The sequence below is a fragment of the Nycticebus coucang genome, chromosome 4, assembly GCF_027406575.1.
Source record: "Nycticebus coucang isolate mNycCou1 chromosome 4, mNycCou1.pri, whole genome shotgun sequence".
NCBI classification, from domain to species: domain Eukaryota; kingdom Metazoa; phylum Chordata; class Mammalia; order Primates; family Lorisidae; genus Nycticebus; species Nycticebus coucang.
Genome location: NC_069783.1, coordinates 87,988,653 through 88,001,635, shown reverse-complemented (window position 1 = coordinate 88,001,635; position 12,983 = coordinate 87,988,653). Strand labels below are relative to the sequence as shown.

At 45.8% G+C, this 12,983-nt stretch overlaps 1 protein-coding gene across 1 annotated transcript in view; it reads left to right on the top strand.

Annotated features, from left to right (window-relative positions):
- TTL (tubulin tyrosine ligase) overlaps positions 1 to 7,521 on the top strand; it is a 124,260-nt gene extending 116,739 nt beyond the window's left edge. Inside the window, exon 8 of the transcript XR_008379710.1 lies at positions 7,508 to 7,521. The gene's annotated coding sequence lies outside the window, so the exon portion shown is untranslated. The remainder of the gene's footprint in view (positions 1 to 7,507) is intronic.
- Positions 7,522 to 12,983: the final 5,462 nt, after the last annotated feature.

Below are 12,983 nucleotides of genomic sequence, written 5' to 3'. Positions count from 1 at the left end.
ATCATAGCCCCTTTTGGTTCACATGTATAAAACCCATACGGATTGTGGTGATGTCTGTGGACTTCATCAGCTTAACCAAGTGATGCACTCAACAGCCCTGTGGACAGAATGACTTATCTGGTGGGTATCAGCTGTCAAGAGTTGGTTTGATTGACACAGGAGGCATGGCCCTGGTGGCAGTGGTGTATTTGGTGCCCGGGCCCAACAGCATGGGCTCCATCTCTTCAAGGCTGATCGAGCTCAACATCTAAGCTGGGGATGAGCATTGTATGATGCAATACCACCTCTTGTAGATACCAGCCAGCTTCCTGGTAGCATATTGATTATATCAGTCCTCTTCTATCCTGGAGGGGACAATGATTCATCCTTACTTAAATTGGTACCTCCTCCAACAAAAAACAAGAGCTATGTTTTAGATTAGACAATTTACCCTGTTTCCCCAAAAATAAAACATCCTCTGAAAATAAGACCTACTTACAGGAAAGATAAGACATCCCCTGAAAATAAGACCTAGCGCATCTTTGGGAGCACATCTTAAAATAAGACACTGTCTTATTTTCTTATTTTCGGGGAAACAGGGTATTACTTACATAGACAATGAATGCTTGAGTAGTCAGAGGTGCTAGATACCTGTGGCCCTTGTAGAGAGCAATACCAAAGCCAAAGGGGCCAAATGACAGCAACATGGGTGACAAGTGGACCCCACATCCTACTGCAGCTTTATAAAGCCATGTGCCTGCTCAAAGGTGGGGTATGCAGAATTTTAAGATGGCCCTAAATACCCACGCCCTGGTGTACATCCCTTTATAATCACCTCTCCTAGGGTATGGGTGCTAATTCTCAACTATAGCCAAGCACATTACAGTCTCAAAGGAGAACATTACACACTCAAGGGAGGACAAGGCTTAGTGTCCCATGTCTCGTGGGAACCAGGGAGGTAGGGTGATAAACTGGCTCACGACAGTTCCTTAGAAGATGATCTTGGGCGGCGCCTGTGGTTCAAAGGAGTAGGGTGCTGGCCCTATATGCTGGAGGTGGTGGGTTCAAGCCCAGCCCCGGCCAAACACTGCAAAAAAAAAAAAAAAAATGATCTTGCCATGTGCCAGGGGGCCAGGTGTTCCTCCAAAACAGGAGTCAGACTGCGGTTGAGTCTTGTCTACATGGCCTATGTGGAGACAAGCAAGGTCACCAGGGCACCGTGGTGGAGGCTTTCTACATCCTGAACCTTCCACACATCCTGCTCAGAATTCTTCTCGGAAATATAGGCCATACTATCAAATACCTTAGTTAGCTGCACTGATAGGGGCTTGGACCATATCCTTTTTCTTTTTCTTAGGCAACGTTAAATAACAATGGCTATGATTATGACTCCCTGTAGGATGATTAAGCCCACTTGGAAGAATATATGTTGCAACCATGCAGAGCCAGGCCACTCAGACATGTCAGTAGTTTAGGTGTTCTACTTGACTGGCTGGCAGAAAATCCAGGGCAATGTGATCGTCCATCACCACTCCCACTAGATAGTTCAGCTCTGCTGGAGCACACCTGAAGAAGTACCATTCATTGATGCAAAATGGTATTAGAAATGGAACTACATGGCAGTCATAGCCCAGCCCAGTCTCAATACTATGTCCTGCTCAGGGTGAATTGGACTCTCTTTATGGGTTTGGGGACCTCAGCAGCAGTATAGTGCTGATGTGTGGTCAAGGTCCAATTTTTACAAGACTTTATCAGGATTGATAAAGAAAATGTAAGTATCAGAAGTTGTAAGAAGGGATATTCCTGGAAGAAAACTTCCAAAGTGTCCAAAGGAGAAGGTGTTAAGGGTTTGACAGTAGGGTCGTGAGGGGTAAGATAGCTTGAGCAATATGAGGAAATTTTATGTTTTTTTTTTGTTTTTTTTTAAGGTGGTGGAAGAAAACCAGAAAATACCATCAGTAATAAGGATCAGACTAAGTAGAAACATTAGTGTTGAGAAAATTAATTTATTTCTGATGTCTTGGGCAGAAGTCCTCCACTTCTAAAGTCCTCAAATTGGGGTCACTCTCTCCCTTTTTTTTTTTTTTGAGACAGAGTGTCTATTGCCCAGGCTAAAGGGCAGTGGTTTCAGCCTAGTTCACATCAACTTCAAACTTCTGGGCTCAAGAGATCCTCCTGCCTCAGACCCCTGAGAAGCTGGAACTATACGCACCTGCCACAATGCCCAGCTAATTTTTCTATTTTTAGTAGAGACAGAGTCTCTACTCAAGGCATTCTCCCACCTTGGATGGAGAATCACAGGTGTGAGCCATGGCACCTGCCCAGGCCACCTTTCCAGGCAGCAACATGACTCCTTTGATGCCTGGTGACCTTAGTCTGCCTAGTAGCCAGTCACTGACACTTGTAGCTTAAAAGGCTCATTGGCGCTACCTGGTCTGAGCAGGAGGGCAGTCTGTGCAGCCTGCTGGACACTGCTCTTAAGCATTGCCTCTGCCAGTTCTTTCATCATTGCCATGGTCTCTGCCTCCCACCCCCATATGACTTCACCCCCACATCATGTGGCTGGATGCACTCTCATCCCACTGCTGCTTCCCTCATGGTAGCATTTTCCCAATGGCAACATCCCCGACCATGATAGACAGAAGTATTACACGTACTTGGAACAGTCTGTGTGTCCCCACACTGGGGAGGGTGCATGACCTTGAGTAAGACTGTTCCGTGGACCAAGGTAATGCTTGGAAGTGAATTCAACTGTGAGGCTTTGGCAGTCCATACTCTAGCAGCTCATGGAATGGTTGCATTGGTCCTGATGGGGGGATATTGGAGGTATCCATGGGTCCACTATCCCCTAAATTCATAGGTATTGAGTCCATGCTGCTATGGTAAGTGAGGCTGCAGGAGGCCATTCTGCCATTCAGTGAAGCTGTCTGCTGCTAGGAGATGTGACATGTAGGAAGGCCAGGGAATTCCATGGCTGTGTGGCTTTTGCTTAACATCTTTTGTTATGAAAATCTGTCCTGCTGGCCAAATAACTTGTAGGACACCGTTGTAATTGAATAAGCATTTGTAAATCTATGAATAGTGGCCCTGGCAGAAGTGCTGTGGGCAAAGTAAGCAAATCCACTCTAGAATATGTTTGTGTTAACCTGCCTTTGTTCTTCACCACCATTTGCCTTTTACACTGATGAAACAGGTGAAGTAACTGCAGATGTTATGAAAATCACTAGCCCTGTATCTTTCAAATCTTTATGGACTAATTTCTGCAATGTCCCCAGAGGCACAGAATTATTTTTACGCTTGGCTGTAGGTGACCCATTCAAGGACTCCAGTTGGCCATTCCTACCCTAACAGGCCTCACTCCTCTAGTAAGGGAAGCAAGGTTGCCAAAATAGCCAAATGCTGTGTCTGGCATCCCACTTGGCCTGCTCTGAGATGGACTCTGTCCAAGGCCTATCGACCCCCTCCCCAGTGAATGCAGAGACTCCAGGGATTAGGCTCAGATAAGCATCAGTATCTAAAAATGTGGCTTCTAGTAAAATGAGCACAGACTGAGATTACAGAACCCAATTCCTGCCTGTCTGTTTCTGAAAAGGTATATATCAAGCAAGATCTTTAAGCTCCCCAAGCCTGCTTACTTATCTGTAAGTTAGAACAAAGAAATTCTTCTGATTGTTTGTGGCTTGTACTGATAAGACTACACAATGAACTTTACATGTTGCCTAACGACATAACTACCATTCACTTCTGCAAAGTGTAAAGAGGAACAGAAATTATCTGTACTACTCATCAGTATTTTAATAACTCATATTTTATGTACTTTTAATTATTCTTATGTATTTACAAATAGAATTTAAGGATAAGAATTTAGGGCAAGACCAATGTGCTTTTCTTTTCTTTTCTTTTTTTTTTTTTTTTTGAGATAGAGTCTCAAGCTGTTGCCTTGGGTAGAATGCTGTGGCGTCATAGCTCACAGTAACCTCCAACTCTTGGGCTCAAGCGATCCTCTTGCTTCAGTTTTTCTATTTTTAGTAGAGATAGGGTCTTGCTTTTGCTCAGGCTCGTCTTGAACCCATGAGCTCAAGCAATCCACCTACCTCGGCCTCTCAGAGTTATAGGATTACAGGTGCGAGCCACCGTGTCTGGCCAAGGCCAGTGTGACATTAATATTCTTTTTATTTTTTTGAGACAGAGTCTCACCATGTCGCCCCTGGTAGAGTGCTGTGACGTCACAGCTCATAGCAATCTCCAACTCTTGGGCTTAAGAGATTCTCTTGCTTCAGCCTCCCAAGTAGCTGGGACTACAGGCGCCCACCGCTATGTTTTTTTTTTTTTTTTTTGCAGTTTTTGGCTGGGGCTGCGTTTGAACCTGCAACCTCCAGCACATGGGGCCGGCGCCCTACTCCTTTGAGCCACAGGAGCTGCCCAAGCTATTTTTTTTATTGTAGTTGTCATTGTTGTTTAGCAGGCGCAGGCCAGGTTCAAACCCACCAGCTCAGGTGTTATGTGGCCAGCTCCCTAACCACTGAGCTATGGGCGCCGAGCCGATATTAATATTCTTTTCTTTTTTTTTTTTTTTTGTGGTCTTCGGCCAGAGCTGGGCTTAAACCTGCCACCTCTGGCATATGGGACCAGCTCCCTACCCCTTTGAGCCACAGGCGCCATCCGATATTAATATTCTTATATGACAGATTGGAAGTAAGCCCAGAGACTCAAATGACTAGATTTTATTTTCAAACAGTTAAGCTGTAAGATTTTTATGTATAATGTGTACTCTTGTCTCAGATTTAATTTGGTAAAGATTTTTTAAAAATAGGTAAGATCATATAAAGTATGTGCTTCTGACCATAGTTGGTAGGTAGTCATGTGAATGGGGAAAGCATTTCTGTACAGCAGAAGTTCTCAAACTTCATCGTGCATCAGAACCTCCTAGAAGGCTTTTTAAAACACAAATTGCTCATCTAAGCATGGTGGTACAGGCCTGTAGTCACAGCTACTAATGAGTCTGAGGTGGGAGGATCGCTTGAGCCCAGGAGCTTGAGGCTTATAGTGAACTATGATAGTGCCTGTGATTAGCTGCTGTGCTCTAGCCCGGGCAATACAGCCAGACTTCACACACACACACACACACACACACACACAAAGAATGAACAAACAAACCAACCAAAAAAAAAACAGGTTTCACACCATAGCTCAGTGGTTAGGGCGCTGGCCACATACACCAGGGATGGTGGGTTTGAACCCATCCTGGGCCTGCTAAACAACAATGACAAATGCAACAACAAAAATAGCCAAGTGTTGTGGCATGGGAACTTGGCAAGAGAATCGCTTAAGCCAATGAGTTTGAGGTTGCTGTGAGCTGTGACGCCATGGCACTCTACCAAGGGCAACATAATGAGACTGTCTTAAAAACAAACAACCAACCAACCAAAAAGATCAGCAAAATCCTGCACAGATTGGTGGGCCCCAATCTAGAGTTTCTGATCTAGTAGGTCTGGGACAGGGTGTAAGAATTTGCATTTCTGACAAGTCCCCAGATGCTGCTAGCCCATAGACCATTAATTAAAGCCAGAAAAAATACTCAAAAATACTCATAAACTTTGACCTAGGATACAAGTTTAAGATGAGCTGCTCGACATCCTTTAGGAAGCAAAGTGAAGGGCGTGACTCATCCAGGCAGGGTGGGCCCCCATGTGTGAGGACCAAGGGCTCTGAGCCCCAGGTTCCTCAGGGTCCAGAGAGGCAACCCAGGGAGAGCAGTAGGCACCAATCCCCAGCTCCCTTACCTTGCTTAAGGCCTTCCCATCACACCATCCACAGCTAACATGTCATGTGTTTGGCCGGGCACAGTGATGAACACCTGTAATCCTAGTATTCTGGGAGGCTGAGGCAGGTGAATTGCCTGAGCTCAGGAGTTTGACACCAGCCTGAACCACAGTGAGACCCTGTCTCTAAAAATAGCCGGGTGTTGTGGCAGGTGCCTATAGTCCCAGCTACTAGCGAGGCTGAGGCAAGAGAATCACTTGAGCACAGAGTCTGAGGTTGCTGTGAGCTGTGATGCCATAGCACTCTACCAAGGGGACAAAATGAGACTCTGACTCAAAAAAAGGTCACGTGTTTGCTTGATTCTCCTCATGTATCGCCTAGCTCCTTGCCCTACATTAGAATGTAAATTCTCCAGAGCAAGGAATTTTGTGTGCTTTGTATAATAACAGTGCCTGAATCAAAGCAGGTGCTCCAGTACTGACTGCATGACTATATATATTTATCTGTATGATCATAACACTATTCTGGAAGAAAATGGCAGCAGATTTTCTGTGGGCAAGGAAAATTGGGAAAAGAATGAGAGTTGGCATAACTTCTTTTTTTGAAAAAAATTTTTTTTTCTTTTTTTTTTTATTGTTGGGGATTCATTGAGGGTACAATAAGCCAGTTACACTGATTGCAATTGCTAGGTAAAGTCCCTCTTGCAATCATGTCCTGCCCCCATAAAGTGTGACACACACTAAGGCCCCACCCCACTCCCTCCCTCTCTCTTTCTGCTTCCCCCCCCATAACCTTAATTGTCATTAATTGTCCTCATATCAAGATTGAGTACATAGGATTCATGCTTCTCCATTCTTGTGATGCTTTACTAAGAATAATGTCTTCCACTTCCATCCAGGTTAATACGAAGGATGTAAAGTCTCCATTTTTTTTAATGACTGAATAGTATTCCATGGTATACATATACCACAGCTTGTTAATCCATTCCTGGGTTGGTGGGCATTTAGGCTGTTTCCACATTTTGGCGATTGTAAATTGAGCTGCAATAAACAGTCTAGTACAAGTGTCCTTATGATAAAAGGATTTTTTTCCTTCTGGGTAGATGCCCAGTAATGGGATTGCAGGATCGAATGGGAGGTCTAGGTTGAGTGCTTTGAGGTTTCTCCATACTTCCTTCCAGAAAGGTTGTACTAGTTTGCAGTCCCACCAGCAGTGTAAAAGTGTTCCCTTCTCTCCACATCCACGCCAGCATCTGCAGTTTTGAGATTTTGTGATGTGGGGAGAGTTGGCATAACTTCTTACCAACTCTTCACAGCCCTTTGAATTTTTCCTACCTACATATATTACCTAGAGAAGCAAAAAAGGCAGATCCTGGCTGGGCATGGTGGCTCTCGCCTGTAATCCTAGCACTCTGGGAGGCCCAGGCAGGTGGATTGCTTGAGCTCAGGAATTTGAGACCAGTCTGAGCAATAGTGAGACCCCATCTCCACTAAAAAATAGAAAAACAGGGGCGGCACCTGTGGCTCAAGGAGTAGGGCGCCCGTCCCATATGCCGGAGGTGGTGGGTTCAAACCCAGCCCCAGCCAAAAACAAAAAATAGAAAAACAAGCTATTTGGGAGGCTGAGGCAAGGTGATCACTTGAGCCCAAGAGTTTGAGGTTGCTAGGAGGTACAATGCCAAGGTACCCTACCCAGGGCACAGAGTGAGACTCTGTGAAAGGGAAGGGAAGGGTAAGGGAGGTGGCCGTACCACACCTGATCTCAGAAAGGAAAGGAAAGGAGTGGAGAGAAAAGAAGTGGAAAGAAAAGAAAAGAAATAAATGAAAGAAAGAGAAAGAAAAGAAGTGGAAAGAAAGAAGAAAGAAAAGAGAAAAAAGCACAATAGGAAAAAGCATAAGAACCTCTCCCTGCCCCAAGTATGCTGAGACCCAAACGTGGTTAAATCTTTGTGCAGGGCTGTGTGAGAACACCTGAAACCAGCCTGAAGTAGCTCAGTACTGACTGAGCATCCTGCTACCCCCAGCCCCACTCTGGGCCTGGCTCCATCCCAGGCTAGCTCCAGGGGGTCCCAGAAGCCCCTCCTAGGCACCAAAAGTTTCCGGTCCTTGCAGCTGCCCCTCCTTAGTTACATGTACATGTGTCAATTAACAGCTAATAGTTCAGGGGTTGTGGGGAGACACTCCTGTGGCTACTTCAGAAAGGAGAAACTTGAACTCAAGGTCGAATGAGAATCCAGATGCTCAAGAGGGAGACACAGGAAATATTTGAAGAGAGAGGAGGGAGAGAGGGCTGTGACCTAGATCTGATGTGATCGGTAAGCATCTCAGAGGGAACCTGGGGTAAGGCTGAGGAACTAGGGGAGACGCATGGGGACCCCGAGGATGGATGCGCTGGGAACTGGGAAACCCAGGCAGAGGGGCCCTGGCTGTTAGAGGGAACTGAGAAAGAAGGATAATAAACCGTAAAGTTGTTCTCCCAAACAAAAACAGGAGACGTTTCTACCACAGGAAACTGATGGCCTATATTCAATAAATATTTATAAGCACACTACTATACGAGTCCCTAGTCAGAAATAGCATTTTTATTTTATTTTTATTTTTATTTTTGAGACAGAGTCTGACTATGTCACCCTTGGTAGAGTGCCGTGGTGTCACTGCTTGGGCTTTAGCGATTCTCTTGCCACAGACTCCCAAGTAGCCGGGACTACAGGCACCTGCCACAATGCATGGCTATTTTTTATTGCAGTTGTCATTGTTGTTTAACTGGCCCAGGCTGGGTTTGAACCCACCAGCCTCCGTGTATGTGGCTGGCGCCTTAACCACTGTGCTACCGGCACTGAACCTTATTTTATTTTATTTTTATTTATTTATTTTTTTTTGTGGTTTTTGGCCGGGGCTAGGTTTGAACCCGCCACCACCAGCATATGGGAACGGCACCCTACTCCTTGAGCCACAGGCGCCGCCCTTTATTTTATTTTTTAATAGAGATGGGGTCTCACTATGTTGCTCAGGCTGGTCTCACACTCCTCACCTCAAGTGATCCTCCATCCTCCACCTTCCAAAGTGCCAGTATTACAGGCCTGAGCCACTGTGCTGGGCCTGGAAAAAGCCTTTTGTTTTAATGCAGACTTGTGTGACCCCAAACTATCTTCCTAGTGACCTTTTTGGAGGCACTGACACCACTAGGAGAGTCTCAAGTCTTCCCCCAAAGGTGGCAGGAAAGCAGAAGCCTGCACCTCCTGCATTCCCACCCGCCGCACCACGTGGAGATAGGCCAGGGGCGTCTCCTTCCCTTTGACTTGTCTGTGGTCTCAGGCCACGGCAGCTTCTGTGCTTGCCCAGCAGAGGGCAGCCTGAGCCCAGGCATGATCTTCCCAGCCTACTAGGAAACTGGGCAGATGGATACCGAGCCCCCTCTCTGCCCACCGAAGGTTGGGCATGGTGCCCACTTGCTGCCGCAGCAGCACCAGAGAAACAGGATTCACCAGAAGGCTGTAAAAAAGGCTGTTTTGAATTCTCCCTAAGCTGTGTCAGCTCTGCCTGGCAGATGCTCGGCCCTGGCACCCTGCCATGCTCCCCCTCTCCAGGATCCTGGGATGAACGAAGGATTGTCTTACTGTCATCCCAGTGCCGGCTGCTCATCCTGTTTCTAATCACTGTTTTTCCAGAGCTGGAAGGGACTTGGTTGCCCCTAGTCCAGGAGTTGCCATTTTACATAACTTTAAAGGGCAGGCAGGGAGCCTAAATTTGTAAAGCTGACTCTGGGTAAGATGGTAGGAATGGTAGTTTCCTAACAGTGAGTATAATAAAATGTGGCCATGAGCTGAGCTGGGACACTGGCTGCCAGTTTCTCAATGGCCCAATCCACTTCTTCATCTTATAGGTGAGAAAACAAGGTCCAGAAAAGGAAAGTGATATGCCCAGGATGGCACCCAATTCCCCTTCTCACCAGAATCCAGTGTCTTTAGTGTTGCTTGTGCCTTGGGGGCCTGGGGCAAATATTAGGCAGCACAGTCAGGCACTGGGTGGACTTCCAGGCCTGCCCGTCCCGCCCCATGGCTGCTGAGCGGTCTTGGATTGCTTCATTTCCTTCCTTGGCCGCAGAACCCGTTTGGAGAAAGCAGCCTCCCCCAGAATACAGGGCAGTCCTTTTCCTCAGAGTGAGTCACAGCCTCTGAGCTGACTATGGACAGCTTGACTCCAAGACAGAATGCTCCCCTCCCACTGCTTTTTCCAATAAATACCTCCAGCAGTGGCCCTCCGCTTCCTCTGGCCACCTCCCTATGGCTGGGCATTTTTATTTACTCAGGTTTTTCACTCTTAAAATGAGGTCTTATGGAGAAGTACCCAGGGGCCTTTTGACCTTGATTCTTCAGATCTCACTAAGAAATACAGTTTAGAAGCATGAAGCACTGTTTTCCCATCACGTGTGAAGGTGGCAGGAGTGCAGCAGATACTTGTAGTGACTGTGCAAGTACTGAGGGTGGTTTTTCAAAAATCCACCCTTACAGGACACCATCTCTGTCTTCAGGAGGATCAGCAGGCCACATTCAGCTTGGTGGGATGCTTCAGTAGGGTGGGGAACTTGGGCCTCAGCCTCCTGAGAAGCAGGAACTGGGTTGTGGCCCCATTACCAACATAGGGACACCTTGGGGAACTGGGGTAAGTACTTATGATAGAGCTAGTCATGGGAAGAATGTCAGCTCATCCTCCCCAAGTCTAAGCTGTGTGAGGATTAGTATCAAACTAACACCATCGTCAAGGAGCTCCTGCCTGCCCAGTACCTCCCAACCACCATGTGGAAAAGATGACTGGGGTCTTGGACAACTGGTTTCAGGGGAAAACTGTCTCAAGAATACCTTTGAAGGCCTGGCATGGTGGCTCACACCTATAATCCCAGCACTCTGGGAGGCTGAGAGGATGGATTGCTTGAGTTCACAAGTTCAAAACCAGCCTGAGTAAGAACAAGATCCCATCTCTAAAAAATAGCCAGGAGTTGTGGTGGGCACCTGTAATCCCAGCTAGTTGGGAGGCTGAAGCAAGAGGATTGCTTGAGGTATGACACCGCAGCATTCTATTGGGTGCAAGAAAGTAAGTCTCTGTCTAAAAAAAAAAAAAGTCAGGGTGGCTCACAGCTCACCTGTAATCCTAGCACAATGGAAGTCCACAGCAGGCGAATTGATTAAGCTCAGGACACTAGCCTAAGAAAGATCGAGACCCACCTCTACCAAAAATAGAAAAACCAGGTGGTGCCTGTGGCTCAGTGGGTAGAGCACCAGCCCCATACACCGAGGGTGGCGGGTTCAAACTGCAACAAACAAAAATAGCCAGGCGTTGTGGCGGGCGCCTGTAGTCCCAGCTACTCGGGAGGATGAGGCAAGAGAATCGCCTAAGCCCAGGAGTTGGAGGTTGCTATGAGCTGTGTGACACCACGGCACTATACCTAGTGCTTTGATAAAGTAAGACTGTACAAAAAAAAAAAAAAAAAAATATATATATATATATATATAGAAAAACTAGCTGGGCATTGTGGCGGGCACTTGTATTCCAGCTACTTGGGAGGCTGAGGCAGCAGGATCTCCTGAGCCTAAAAGACTGACGTTGCTGTGAACTATGATGACGCCATGTCACTCTATCCAGAGAGATACAGTGAGACTATCTCAAAAATAAAAATAAAAATAAAAAGAATACCTTTGAGAGGAAAAACACAAGAGCATTTACCAGTTTGTTCAAGGATGAAAAAGAAACAGAAAAAAGCAGAGACTAATAAGCTTAGTTACCTGCAGGGCATGGTAGGAACAGGATGGAAAGAATAAAAGGAATGAAACTTGTCTGAGTATCTCTTTTTGTTCTAACTCAACTTTTGGAACCATTTAAACACTTCACATCTTGAAATAAATATAGATAAAATGAAATAAAACTCACAAGGATGAGTTTTATTTCTTATCCAGGCCTTCAATGGTATTCTTGAGACAGTTTTCCTCTAAAATTAAATATAAACAGAAATAAGCTAATAAAAAAGAATGCCTTTTGACTTTTCTCTTACCACTTTATAGTAAAAAATACTCAACTCTTTACTACAGGTTAAACATTTCCCTGCAGTTTCAGTTAGCATTTGTGACATTCCTAAGGGGTAGGTACCATGACTATCCTAGTTTTGCAAGAGGGGAATTTGCACTTTAAGGAAGCTCTTAAGGTCCTGGGTCTTGAACTCAGGTTTGATTCATTTAGATTTGATTCATTTAGATCTCAGTTCTGAAATCCTATTGTATACTCAGCTCTGGGCTCAGCACAAAATGTTGAGTTAGTGTTCCTCGCTTCCAAGAATCTGCGATCTCTGTGATAATAAAGATTTAATATCATGAGGTTTTACATAAGGGAATGAATGATTCTTTTTATCATTTGTAAAGCTTTAAAGGCCATAAATGTTTCGAGATTTCTGAGTACTCCATGTGGGCCAGCTTTCTGAAGTACATGGGATTTGTGCTAAACCTTTTTTTTGAGACAGAGTTTCATTTTGTCACCCTCAGTAGAGTGCTGTGACATCACAGCTCACAGCAACCTCCAACTCTTGGGCTTAAGCGATTCTCTTGCCTCAGCCTCCCAAGTAGCTGGGACTATAGGTGCCTGCCACATGCCTGGCTATTTGCTGTTATAGTTGTCATTGTTTAGCTGGCCCGGCTGGGTTGGAACCTGCCAGCCTCAGTGTATGTGGCTGGCGCCATAACCACTGTTCTACGGGGCACCGAGCCAACACCCAGCTATTTTTAGAGACAAGGTCTTGATCTGGCTTAGTCTGATCTCTAATTCCTGAGCTCAAGCAATCCACCTGCCTCAGCCTCCCAGAGTACTAGGATTACAGGCATGAATCACCTCGCCTGGCCTTTAAGCTAAACCTTGTAGGCAGAGTTCAAGTAGGTGTAAAAAGGGAGTGTGAGCTAAAATAAAATCTTAAGGTCCCCGCCAAGCAACTGACTAATGACCCCCTATTGGCCAAGGGCATCCCGAAGTTGATAGCCATGAGAAAGGAGATCAGACTCACTGAGCCTCATCATGCATCTGTCCCTTCCTTTAGAGATGTCCTTTGTGGCTCATTAACAGGCCTAAGGCTATGCAAAACATACCAGCAGGCCCCACATACATAACAAACGGCTTGATTCCGGGAATACTTCCTATAGTAGTTTGTCTCTGATTAACATAACTTTCATTTTGGCTGGGTGCCCGTGGATTAGTGTTTAGGGC